Consider the following 12,995-nt stretch of genomic DNA (forward strand, 5'->3'; position numbering starts at 1 on the left):
CACTTCCCCACGGACACTTTGGGTTACAAACATCGCAAAATCAGTTATGGCGCCCCCACTATGCGGAACATTTATAAGGTTCTCGCAAGCCAGTACAACCCACTTGGCTTTATCCTACCGTACACCATCCGAGCCAAGATGCTGGTGAGGCGCCTTTGGGATCAACAGAGAGGATGGGATGACCCGCAGCTTCCGCCAGAACTACTGCAGCAGTGGAAAACCTGGGAAGAGGAGTTGCCGTCCCTTGCACAAGTCCTGCTTCCTCGCCCTTATCTCCCAAAGCACATCACGGAGTCAGTTAGTGAGAGAGAGATTCACATCTTCTGTGATGCGTCAGAGCAGGTTTATGGCGCAGTGGCCTACATGAGAACAGTGACAGGTGATGGCAGCTCACATCTGGGGCAACATTTAGGGGCAACATCCCGTGTTGCCCCTAAACGCATTCTCTCCATGCCTAGACTCGAGCTGTGTGGTGCCCTCTCCAGAGCTCATCTCTCCCGTGTCCTTAGAAATGAGCTCACTTTGGACATAAAGAGAATAGTGCTGTGGTCTGACTCCACAACTGTACTCACCTGGTTGAGGTCCGAGTCATGCCACTTCAAGGTCTTCGTTGGCACCCGCGTGGCTGAGATCCAGGAAGTAACTCACTCGCACACCTGGCGCTATGTGGATTCAGCCCAGAACCCCGCGGATGATATAACCCGTGGGAAGTCCCTTCCAGAGCTGACCAGAGCCAACAGATGGAGTCAAGGGCCTCCTTTCCTGCTCCTAGGTCCAGAACAGTGGCCTCCAGAGCCAAGCGGCACCCTGGCTGAGCCTCGAGGCTCATCTGAGCTCCGTAAAGAGACCTTTTGTGGAGTTTCTACCACCTTTGACCCCGCCACCTCGAACTTTAGCAAATATGACACCTGGACACAGCTGCTGAAAGCTGCTATTACGCAGTTGCATGGGGCGGCCGAAGGCGAGGGAACTTCATCGGCTCATGACTATATTAGAGCAGAGATGCACGTCCTGAGAGAAGCTCAACAGGAGAGCTTTCCTGAGGAGTATCGCCTCCTTAAGCAGGAGAAATCTATCAGTCGCAGCAGTCGTCTCCTTGCACTATCCCCTGAGTTTGACCACGAAAATGAGGTCATCCGTGTAGGTGGACGTCTTCGCCGCTCTGAAGATCTCGCCTTTACCAACTCCCATCCTGTAGTTTTGGATCCAGCACATCCAGTCACCCGCCTGCTCATCCAGGATGTCGACAGTCGCCTGCGTCATCCAGGGCCAGAGAGGGTCTTCGCGGAGATTCGGCGCACTCATTGGATCCTGAGAGGCCGGGAAGCAGTGAAGCATTTTCAAAGGACCTGTCTTGAGTGCCGCAGATGGAGAGCCCGACCAACTGTTCCCAAGATGGCTGACCTGCCAATTGCGCGCCTCCGCCTTTACAAACCTGCCTTTTATTCGACAGGCGTGGACTGTTTTGGACCCTTTGAGGTCAAAATTGGGCACCGTGTGGAGAAGAGGTGGGGCATCATCTTTAAGTGCCTTACTATCAGAGCGGTCCACCTTGATGTCCTAACCTCCATCGATACAGATGCCTTCCTAATGGCACTTCGACGGTTCATTGCCAGGAGAGGAACCCCAGCTGAGCTGTACTCAGACCAAGGGACCAACTTCCGTGGGGGAGAAAGGGAACTCCAAGCAGCTTTTGCAGCCATGACCACTGACCTGCAGAAGCTCCTGGCTCCTCAGAAGATTGTCTTCCACTTCAATCCACCAGCGGCTCCTCATTTCGGGGGAGTGTGGGAGCGGGAGATCTGTCAAGACGGCACTCTACACTACAGTAGGATCCCAACCCCTTCAAGAAGAGGTCCTCCGCACTGTCCTTGTGGAGGTGGAGGGCATCTTGAACTCCAAACCACTAGGTTATGTCCCATCTGACATCAGTGATCCTGATCCGGTGACCCCCAGCTGCTTTCTGATGGGGCGGCCTGACGGAGCACTTCCTCAAGTGGCTTACCCTAAAGAAGAGCTCCTGAGTCGCCGGAGGTGGAAGCACTCCCAGGTGCTGGCTGACCACTTCTGGTCTCGATTCATCCGGCTGTACCTTCCAAGCCTGCAGCTTCGGCAGAAATGGCAGTCATCCCCCGCGGATGTCACAGAAGGTTCGGTGGTGATGATCGTAGATCCTCAGCTGCCTCGCGCTTCCTGGCTCGTGGGTCGCATCTCCAAAGTCCACCCCAGTCCCGACGGGCACATCAGGTCTGCTGACATCAAGGTGAAAGACCGGACCTTCACCCGACCTGTGGCGAGGCTGGTGGTACTGCCTGCCCTCCCGGACGAAGACAAAGGACAATCACCGTGACTTTGCTTGTAAAATTGCCTTTTGTTGTGAGCAAATGTACTTCATACATTTGGGGGCGGCTGTATAAACGGCCCCGTAGTTATGGTTTTATTCTGTTCAGTTGTTAGTTCACCTGTAGTTTTTTAGAGTGGCCAGTAGAGGTCACCCCACTGCTTTGTATGAGAGAGACTGTGGGCAGGGAGAAACGTGGGCAAGGCACCTGAGCGTTTTCTGCTCCAGATTACCGCCAGAGAACTGGTCCATGAGAAGTGTGCGTTAATGAGCAACCTAAGTTTGTGATGTGTGAGGATGTGATAATAAGATGTGTTTGGGACTGTAACTGAGGTTAGGGGGGAAATGACTATGTTTCTGTCTGTGCCGCTAGCGGTGCTAAGCTAAGCTAAGCTAAGCTAAGCTAAGCTAAGCTAAGCTAACTCTCCTGCCGTGTGGTTGGGTATAACTGTGTACTGTGTTAGCTCTCTCAGTGCACTGTAAAATGTAATTCTAGCTGTTTGTTATTTCAACATATTATTCTATATCAGTTTGACGATAGATGACTGAAGTTGTTGTTATAACATAGAATTACAAGTTAAAAACGTCCCAATTACACCAAAAAAAGCTAACTTGAAAACTCATGTCCAGCTAAATCAGAAACTTATGTGAACTTGACAATGCGGGTAAGTTGAGCACAGCAGGATTCAAAACTGCCTCACGTGACTGCTACCGAGGTGCATCATGGGGAATTGGCGGTTAACGACATGCTCACTTTACTTGGACGTTTTCTAATCGTCTTCTTTGGAATATGCTTTCAAGGTGAGTAACATTGGTTATAACTATAAGGAAAGAGAGCTACAAAAGTTGGAACATGTTTTGAATTTATGGCATGACGTGTGTTTTTCTCTTTTACCGAAATGTTTGCTTTAGCTAATGTAACTTTAGCCGACAAGGTCCAGCTTGTGTGTCATGACCAAACTTGACCTAATAAACTGACATATGGCCTTTTTTATGGGTTTAATGTGGCACTGACCAAATCACAAGTATTGTGCCGCTAGCTTTAAGGTTGTGCACTCAACCACTGTTGCGATATTAGCAAGCTAACTCAGCTAATTAATAAAGCTTATTTCATATTGTCTCTGTACTTGTAAATTCCTTTCAAGTTCACAGGCTGTTGTATTTTGGTGGAAGTTCATTTTGGCAATATTTCCAATAACTGGCTGGGTTCAAAAAGACCTTTTTGGCAGGACTCGGATGCTTGTTGTCATCTGTTTATCCCTATGTAATCACTTAAGGTGTTATTAACTGCTGCATGCTAAGCTGCAAGAGTGCACTGAGGACAGAGACAAAATATGGTCTACAAACCAGCATTATATTAGTTTTTATCAGATAGTCCTCCAGTGTGCTTATTTTTTGCTTTAATTATATTGTGCAGTTATTTGTTACCCTGAAATGCTTTATGCTTAACAACAGTTCACTATTTTGACTTATTTTTGAACTCTTGTGATCAGTATGACCAGATTGTGTGAGTTTCCATACTAAAAGAGCTGTAGTGATAAAATAATTGGCATCAGAGACACTGATTTTTGGCATGGTATACTGCAGAAGTTTTTTTTTTTTTGCATAATTTACCTTTTAATTAAACTGCATTCTCTGTATTGTAACAAAACTAACATTGTTTATATGTCAGAAAATTAGCAAACATGAATAAATGGCGAAAACAATATAATTATAACATATATTTTTATTTTACTTATTTTAGGTCTGTGAAGCCAAACTTGATGCTCGGGATTTATTTTTGTCAGTGGAGTCAAATGGTAAGTTACAATTTGTGCATTTTGTCATACTGGAAACACCTCAGATTATATTGTAATTTAATAGCTCTGTAGAACAAATGATATAAAGATTGTAGTGTCAGGGTACTTCTTAAGAAGTAATATGGCACTATTGATGATCACATGCAGGTGGCATAAACTAAATATTCAGACGTGCTACCAACAAATGATTCATTAACAAAAGCAATGGAGCAGACTGTTTAGGTTCTTGTGGTTGTAATAACATCCATAACTGCAAGTTTGTCATTAATTTATTTTCACAGGTCTAGATGATCACATTTGACTTTGTCATTTAAATGAGGTGGACTTGCAAACTTTGCGCTCTTTGGGGTAAATTGCTGTCCACTACATATACACAGAATCTGCACAGTATTTCAGATCTAAAAAGGGAGTATGTAATGGACTTGCTGGCTTTAATGTAAAAAGCCTGTTGTGTAACTTTAATGAGGCAGTTGGACTAAAACAGTATTGCTCATCAAGGTAAACATCTGAGGAATAAGGAAACTGTTACTTGTCCTTTTACTCAGTGTTCTTTTAATCGCACGTTTACTAAAGTTTTACATCACATAAGTCATTTTCACAATCATTCTACTTTAAAAGATTTCAAGACAGAGCTTATTGTTCTCTGAACTTCCTTGTTTGCTGAACGGCAGGTAAAGTGCATCTTTTTGTTTGTTTGCTTTTGTGTGTTTGTGTTTTCTCTAATGGGCCTCAGATGACTGTTTGCTTAAATTTGGGTCTCAAAGAATCTTTTTTTAATTCTGCCTGTACTCTCCACCCCTCTTCTTCTATTGCTCAGGTTGAAGCAGAATTTGCCCGTCTTACATCTGTTGACCTGAAAGGGTTCCTTTTTGCTGTGCTTGACCATTATGGAGAGGTTCGTGGAGCTGTACAAAATCAAGAGCGGCATAGAAAGGCTAACTAGGCTCATAAGATGCTTCGGAGATGATGTAAGTGTTCAACTGCGAAATCTAATCCTTTGTTTAAGTTTTAGGTTATCCAGTTCAACTGATGAACTCATTGAAAGAAAGCTGATAAGTAAAGTCTGTCATCATATTTCACAACTGGACATTTAGTGTGGTAACTTTTACAGAATCTATGTATATTGGTGGTAGGTTGGATATCATATTCTACTTGAATGTCCTGATAAGCCTGATTCAAAATCTCCAATGATAATCATATATTGATGGAATTATGCATCAAAAAGCTGTGAATTTGGAGCTGTCTACATGCTTCATAAACACTGTTTAAAAAGTGTTTTTGTTTTCTTTTTGACTTCTTTGACCAGAGCCCTACACAAAGGAAGAGGACAGAGGACCTCATTTTCTAAAGGAAGATCCCTCACACACTTTCAAGACTGTGAAGGTTAGCATTGTTTCTTTTAGTAAATTTAATAATGACAGCACCACAGTGGATTTTAAATTAAAAAGTACATGTGTACTTTTTCCTCACCAAATGTATTATTACAAGATCTTTGACACTGGATTTGGTCTGGGTTTCAGAGAAACTAACTGGCAAGCTAGCATTGATATTATTAGTGTCTTGTGTTTATTCATGTCTTCACCAGGGTCTTTGACATTTCGCTGCTGTACTGTTCACTTCAGCTTTACGTTTGATTTCTCACATTGTATATTGTAATGGCAGAGATATTAGGATATTTAAGGGGCTGCAGTGGCTGCTACAGCTGTGGGGGGCAATACTTTGGTGAAATGTCCTGGACCCTGGAAAAGAGACTGTGTAGACTGGGTAAGCAATTAAAGGTTACTGGCCGAGAGTCATTGGGCAGCTGGGTAAAGGTGGATGTTGATATTCAGTGCCAATTATGCAACCTGTTCAGCCATGTCTATATGCTCTTTTTTCATGCTGTTAATATAGGGGGAAAAAATAAACTTTAATCAATAAACTGATTAAAGAAGCATTGTCTATGGAGCCATAATCTGATCCTGTAGTGTAGCTGCAGTTTGCACATTTCATGTATTCTCAGCCAGATTTGGTTTAGAGCACAGCCAATATTTAGCATAAGTAGATTTAAATTCACACACTGGTGATGGCAAGCTACATTGTAGCCACAGCCACCCTGGGGCGCACTGACAGAGGCGAGGCTGCCGGACACTGGCACCACCGGGCCCTCTGACCACCACCAGTAGGCAACAGGTGAAGTGTCTTGCCCAAGGACACAACGACTGAAACTGTCGGAGCCAGGGCTCGAACCGGCAACCTTCCAATTATAAGACGAACTGTCAACTCTTGAGTCACAATTCAGTCATCCACCCATGTGTGTGAATGACTGAATGTGTAAAGCACTTTGGAGTCCTTAGGGGACTAGTAAAGCACTATACAAATACAGGCCATTTACCATTTAAATTGAAAATTTTGTTTGAATTCTGCAATTGAAGACATGCTCAGTTATTTATGAACATGGTCTTTGTTTAAAGCAAGAAATGGATTTGTAACATGGGGGTGCATATCTCATTCTGAAAAAACTTTAACAACTAATAAGTGTTACCCAAAGCCAATCACCATCATCCAAAGCATCAGTATGGCTCTTCTTTGGAAAGACATGAATTGTTAAGCACACGGGATATTGTGTAATTGTAATTGTGTAATTTTTTTTTTTTTTTTGTCTTTGAACCCTTTTATAGCCGACAGGTATTGAAGACACGTTTTCTAAGAGGATGAAAGTTGGCATTGCGATGGTGAAAGAAGAAGACATCGATGTGTTGGTTGTCCTTGAGGCAGCAGTAATCCTGTCTAATCTGAGGGATGTCTCAAGTGCCATTTCCATGCTGATGGGCCTTCTTTTTGCCCTCAACATACACTATCCAAAGGAACTTAAGGACATCTTTGAAGTCATTCAGAACATCCTAATGAACATTGGTGGAAGGCAGTGCATCTCACTAGTGCATGGTCTAAGAAACAGACTCTTGCAGAAAGCCATGCAGAACTGTAATTGTATGATCCTTAGTGTTAAGGACAGTTTTTATTTTACTGTTTGTTTTTTTATTCTTGCAAGTTCTCATTCTCACTTTTGTATGTCACTAAATGACTACACTTTACATTCCAGATTAGACAATTACTCATTTGTTCATGGTTTAAGAAACTTATGTGAACAACAATATAATGCTGGACTTTGCAGATGCTTATCTCATGCAAGTCAGTAGTTTTTCCTTTGTTTTGCAATTGAGCAGACTCAAACTAATGTTTCTGAAATATCCATATTATCAAATGTTTCAGAAGCATGCAGTCATTTTCAGAGATATTGGTTCTGTGGAATTTGTTGCAATTGTAAACAAAGACAAATACAAGAGTTTGATGTCTTAGTTGTTATAAACTGATCTTTACTGTCACTTATCAAAGGTTTTGTACTATTTTAATATTTCACATTTTATGCTAACAGGTGTGACTGAGCACAATGAAGTTTAAAAATTTTGTAAATGTAAAGAATAACTTTTCTAAAATAGCAAGTGTCCCGTTGATACATTACATTAATGCAGACTTTATGTTGTTACTTCACAAGAATCACTACTGCTCCTAGAGTATTGGTCAGAATTTCATCTTCACCCAAACTGGGCTCAAGACCAAGTTCAAATTTATTGTTTCACAGGGAGCAGCCTTTGAGTTTTGATGGATTGTGAGCCTGATGAGCTACGTCACTGATTTTTCTGTTTCTCAGATGACTAAGATGGCACAATAAATGGTGAATGTTGGGTGCTCATGAGTAATTGTCTTGTCATGTTCTTAAAACAAACTTTCTGTATGAAATGATCAGATACACTTTAATGGAATCTGTGGGGTTTTATTTTTTTTCTGTAAACAACAGAAAATTAATTTAAAGGAATGTAGATATTTAAACCTGAGATCTAAGATAAACCTAACAGGTAGTTTTGCTGAAATGGATGTTAGAAAGCCAAAAAAAAACCAAAACAAAACTTAAGATGTTTAATACACATTTTTCTTTACATCCAGTCAATCAACTCTGATAATTAAAATGAAACTGATTTACAAGTTCACTCAGCTACCTTAAGGAGCTCAGTTAATTAATAAACTTAAATCAACTTAGCTAACAGATTATGTTAGTTAAGCTAAAATAGATTCCTAAGTTAAAAGAACTACTAAAGTATTTGAATTAACTAAAAAACCCAAGTCAACTGAACTAGGACAAGAGTTTAAACAATAGATTATTTTAATTTAGCTGAAAGGGTTTTCCCAAGTAAAGATGACAATTAAAGGAGTTAAACTGACTAATAAATCTCAGTCAACTAAACTAAGATGAAAGTTTAGACAACATGTGATTTTTCATTAAGATAACAATTGGTTGTGTTATAAGAACAAACTCTATTTCTTGACTTAACTTAAAATTTTAAGGCAGCCCTTTACCTCATATTTTTAAGTTGAAACAACAAGTTATATTTTACAGTGTGGGTGTATAAGTGAGTCGTGGGTAATATATGGCCTATGGTATTAAAGGGGATGTTAGTTTATTTCCCACCTGTGTTTATGTTGATGTACTCTGGAGTTATTGTTGTGAACACTTTAGTGATGTAGTATTTTCCTTTCTGTTCCTTTCAGAGACCACACACCCCAGATAGCAAGGAAACATTGAAACAACGTTGAAGTGTGACGTTGACCCAACGTCACTCTTGCACCCATTTTTAACGTTGAAACAACGTCAGGTTTTGATGTTGAATCAATGTTGAAACCTGACATTGATTCAACGTTATATTTTCTAACACTGTTGACATTGAAACAATGTCAGATTCTGATATTGAAACACTGTTGAGCTATGGTATTGATTTTCCACCTCTTTCGTACAGTTGCTTTTTATTGAAAAAAAAAAAACAAAAAAACAAAAAAGGTCAATAGACATGTATCATTTGCAAAATACTTTATTAAAAGACAAAGTTTCCTATTTACATTTCTATGTTTCACGTCACTTTTTATTATTTACTCCGGGATGGGGATGGATGATGTGCTTCCTGCGCACCACCCGTACGATCTGGAGCGTATCTGATCCATTTCTGGACTGCTTGAGCAAAGACCAACTCAGACATAGAGTTCGCCCCTACCTGTTGCGCCAGGCCATCTAGGACAAAAATAGACACACACACAAAAAAAACAAAGACAAAAAAAGGGAATTAGAGCACATGAATAAGCTCTTGTTAATTGTCTTCAGCAGGGAGAAAGTATGTAAACTCCTAGGCTGATAAACATGAAAGTCACCAGGCGGAAATCAGCAAACTGCCAAATTTGATTCCCAAAGAGCTATAAGCTGAAAATGTGATATGTCTTAGCATGGTGTGCCGTTGTTACGTGTGCTGTTGGTTTCTCTGTTGTGTGACGTGTGTATGTAAATTCACCTGTGCAGGGACTCGGCTGTGATTGGTGGACCTGATGACCGGCCTGATGTGACTGGTTCCTGCGGTGGCCGTGAGCTACAAAAGGGCGACTGAAGAGCTGCACTGGTGGGGATGTGTGGCAGACTTCCCATGCACCTGCCTCTGGCCCTGACGGCGCGGCCGCAGCTACAGTCTTTTAGTATAAAGTCGGGCATGTGTGTGAGGTGCGGAGTAAGTAGGGGTGAGCTGCCGATTATTTTGAGATGCCTTCTTTTCTCCTGTGTTTTTTAGACCAGGGAGGTCAGTCTGTGTTATTCCTTTGTTTTCTTTTCCGTGGATAGGTTAGAGGGGAACCGAAGCATAGGTTGAGTTTTGTTTATTGTTTTGGCCTTGGCTCACCCCGAAGTATATACTCCCCCCATTATGCCATTATTGTAAATAAATTATTGTTAAGAATCTAACGCTGTGGCTGTGTCTGTTTGGGCGTGGGAAGTCGCGGGACGTCCTGCGCTGGTTACGGTCATTACGAGCCGGGTCGTAACAGCCGTGTATCCTTTAAAAAAAAAAGAAAAAAAGAAAACATGGGTCCTCGGGCTGTACAAAGTGTACAACCCGAGGACAAAACAAGCCGAAGACCAAAGACTCCATCTCCAGATTAACCGGACATGAAAGTCTTGTTATTAAGAAAGACAAAGTAATATAGCAAAAAACAGACATAGGAAATGTGAAACGCACCCAGCACATCAATTGATCCCTTTATTGTTCACTTTAAGCTCATAAAACTACAATAAATGTTAAAACTTACCAAATATGCATCTGCACGGCGCTGTCTCTTAAATGCCCTTTTTTGCTTTGTCTGGTCCTTGGTATTTTTTCCCTGCCCAGTTGAGTACAGAGGCCAGCTCCTTTGTAATGGCATAAACCATTACACGGCGGACTCGCACCTCCAGTGTGGTCCAGCAGCACCAATCAACGCAAAGCGTCTCACCTATAGACACATTTTAGGAGATGGTATTAGCGTGTCTCATGTCTTAAATGTGTATGCAAGTGCTTGTGTGTTTACTTCATGTAACTGATGATAGAAACATGTCATTTAGTTTTCCCTAAAGCCTGATTTTCAAGTCATACAAAGAATAAACCAAAGTATTGGCAGTGCAATGTATTTCTATTCCCTTTTGTTGGATATTCATTTGTTAGTTCTTGTAACTGCTAAAAGTGTTTACTAGTTTTTGCCTGTCACATATATTTGTTATACCATGTAAACTGTGAAATTCCAAGATTTTCAAACTTGCCTTGTAATAGTGGCCTCACAGAGTCTCTGGAATCTACAGAAAAAAAAATCACAACAAGATGACATTCAGGAGTATAAACTGGTGTTTTGAAGATAAGAGTACAATGACATTGTGATGCAGCTTTAAAGCTTTTTTAAAAGCATACCATCTATAGGGAAGACATCAGACTCTGCATGCTGGCGAGATCGCAAAGCTGTTTCGGTTTGTGCCGGAGTGGCGAAAGGTGCAGGAAGCTGGGTGGGGCATTATGATGGTTGCTATCAGTGGGCTGGGGGGCAGACTGCGGAGTGATGAGGGCTGTTTAGAAAAAGATAATTTTTTAAGTATTTAAGAATACAGACAACTTGTCAAAAAAGTTTCCTCGTGTCAGACACAGATATGTACACAGACACTAGACAGTATTTTATTACCTGGTATTTTCACTCGAGGGGCCTGGGGAAACCGTTTTTTTGTAGGCTGCTCATCCTCTGAGTCCGTATATGTGTACAGGGGATTTGGTCTAAAGAAAAGAAATTAAAAACGGTCTTAAGTAATTGTAAATATGCTTTTGGCATATTGTTTCCTAAAGTTAGTTTGATTTCTAACAACACACACAGGAAACAGAGACGTGCAAGAAGGTGCAGTATACAATGAATTTTTGAAGTGCACAAGTGTACACGGCTTTGCATTTTTAAAAAGTTTACAAACTTCCACTTTTTGGACTATATTATGTGGTGATATTGCAGTATGCAAGCACCACAGATATGTATAAAAGACAAGATCATAAATTCTTAACAATCAAAGATATGTTTGTGAATAAAAAGGTTTTACTTGTGCTTTCTTTTAAGACTGGTCTGGGTTTCTTCTTCGGACTGAAGGTCAGACGTATCACAGCGTTCACGTGGATATCTCTGAAGACTGCGTTCTGCTTCGTGAAATGTGCCTGGAAATACAAACACAATGTACGGCCAGACATACATTACGTGTGGACAAAAGGTGCAAACGCATAGAAAAATCAGCGGTTTCAAAAATACGCTGGTACGTGTGGACGTAGCCTTATTCATTATTCAAGGCACAAACGGAAAGTCATGTACGCGTGCAACGTAAAGTTAGTTGAGCGTGCAACGTACAGTCACGTGGGCATGCTGCGTGAGCTTTCAAACTGAGTCTAAAGTTTTCGTGTGCGAATTGAAGCGAGTGCTCTCCAATCATCAAAAGTAACAAAGTCATTGAACACGTTTATACAGTTAACTTTACGTTTATCAATCATATATCACAGATTTAGAATTTTTTGTAGTACTAAGCAACTACAGAGCGAAAGTCTGGGTCAAGCGCCGAGGCGACGGCAAGAACAAAGGAAACCTCGAAGCGTTAAAGCTAGCTTTGTAAGGGAATATAACGAAGAAATTATGAAACGAAAATGTTTTCTTTGTTGATATACTTTGTTCGCAGTGCAATTTATTTGTTGCCGGATTGTAAGAAGTAGACACAATTTAAAAAACTCGTTAATGTACAACATTAACAAGTTTTTTACTGTTATTCAAATGCAAACATGGAAATACCGAGTAGGAAAAAAAAATCATTCATTCTTACCTTATACTAATCGTGGTGCGGGCCAGTGCAGTGCATGAACTGATGCCTTCTCCGGTCAATTCCGCTGAGAGTAAATCAAATGTCCCGCTCTACTGTAGAAGACAATGTATACCTGGGGGGATGTACCAATGTGAGAGGGGTGCTGCGGAATAGTCCAAGTGATTGCTGCTTTAATTTCCCGGTCAACTATACATAAATTGCACGTAGACACGATTTTTTAAAGCTGGTGAACTAGACCAAGTCATTGATAACAAATGAACAATAAATCTACTTTCTCTGGTACTTTATACACGATCAGTTGCAATGCAATTTAATGCTCAACTACAAATCGATGGTTTTTGATGGTGACCGGAGCCGAATGATCGTCAACTATAAATAGACGTTTTCTCGATGTTGTTGTTGTCACCTGGTCCACTATAAATAGATCAAATATCAATGACAAAAAAACAACGGTGAATCAACATCGTTACAACGTCTCTATAGTAAGACCGTCGGTTTACCACAGTATTTCAACGTTGTTACAACATTGGCATTTCAACCCCGACCATATACGACGGTTCGGATGAAAAATCAACATAGATTCAATGTCGTCTTGCTATCTGGGACATACACCACACACATACCCACGCACCTAAAC

At 41.2% G+C, this 12,995-nt stretch overlaps 2 long non-coding RNA genes across 2 annotated transcripts; one reads left to right on the forward strand and one right to left on the reverse strand.

Annotated features, from left to right (window-relative positions):
* Nucleotides 1-4,971: 4,971 nt before the first annotated feature.
* On the forward strand, nt 4,972-6,899 carry LOC134634606 (uncharacterized). The gene is made up of 3 exons (XR_010094850.2): nt 4,972-5,108; nt 5,447-5,523; nt 6,801-6,899. It is a non-coding gene; the product is annotated as an uncharacterized LOC134634606 (long non-coding RNA).
* A 3,837-nt stretch (nt 6,900-10,736) lies between these two features.
* Nucleotides 10,737-12,464, reverse strand: LOC135932129 (uncharacterized). The gene is made up of 4 exons (XR_010573286.1): nt 12,359-12,464; nt 11,597-11,708; nt 11,197-11,285; nt 10,737-11,083 (listed from the first exon to the last, which is right to left on the reverse strand). It is a non-coding gene; the product is annotated as an uncharacterized LOC135932129 (long non-coding RNA).
* Nucleotides 12,465-12,995: the final 531 nt, after the last annotated feature.

The sequence above is a fragment of the Pelmatolapia mariae genome, linkage group LG2 (genome assembly GCF_036321145.2).
Source record: "Pelmatolapia mariae isolate MD_Pm_ZW linkage group LG2, Pm_UMD_F_2, whole genome shotgun sequence".
Lineage (NCBI taxonomy): Eukaryota > Metazoa > Chordata > Actinopteri > Cichliformes > Cichlidae > Pelmatolapia > Pelmatolapia mariae.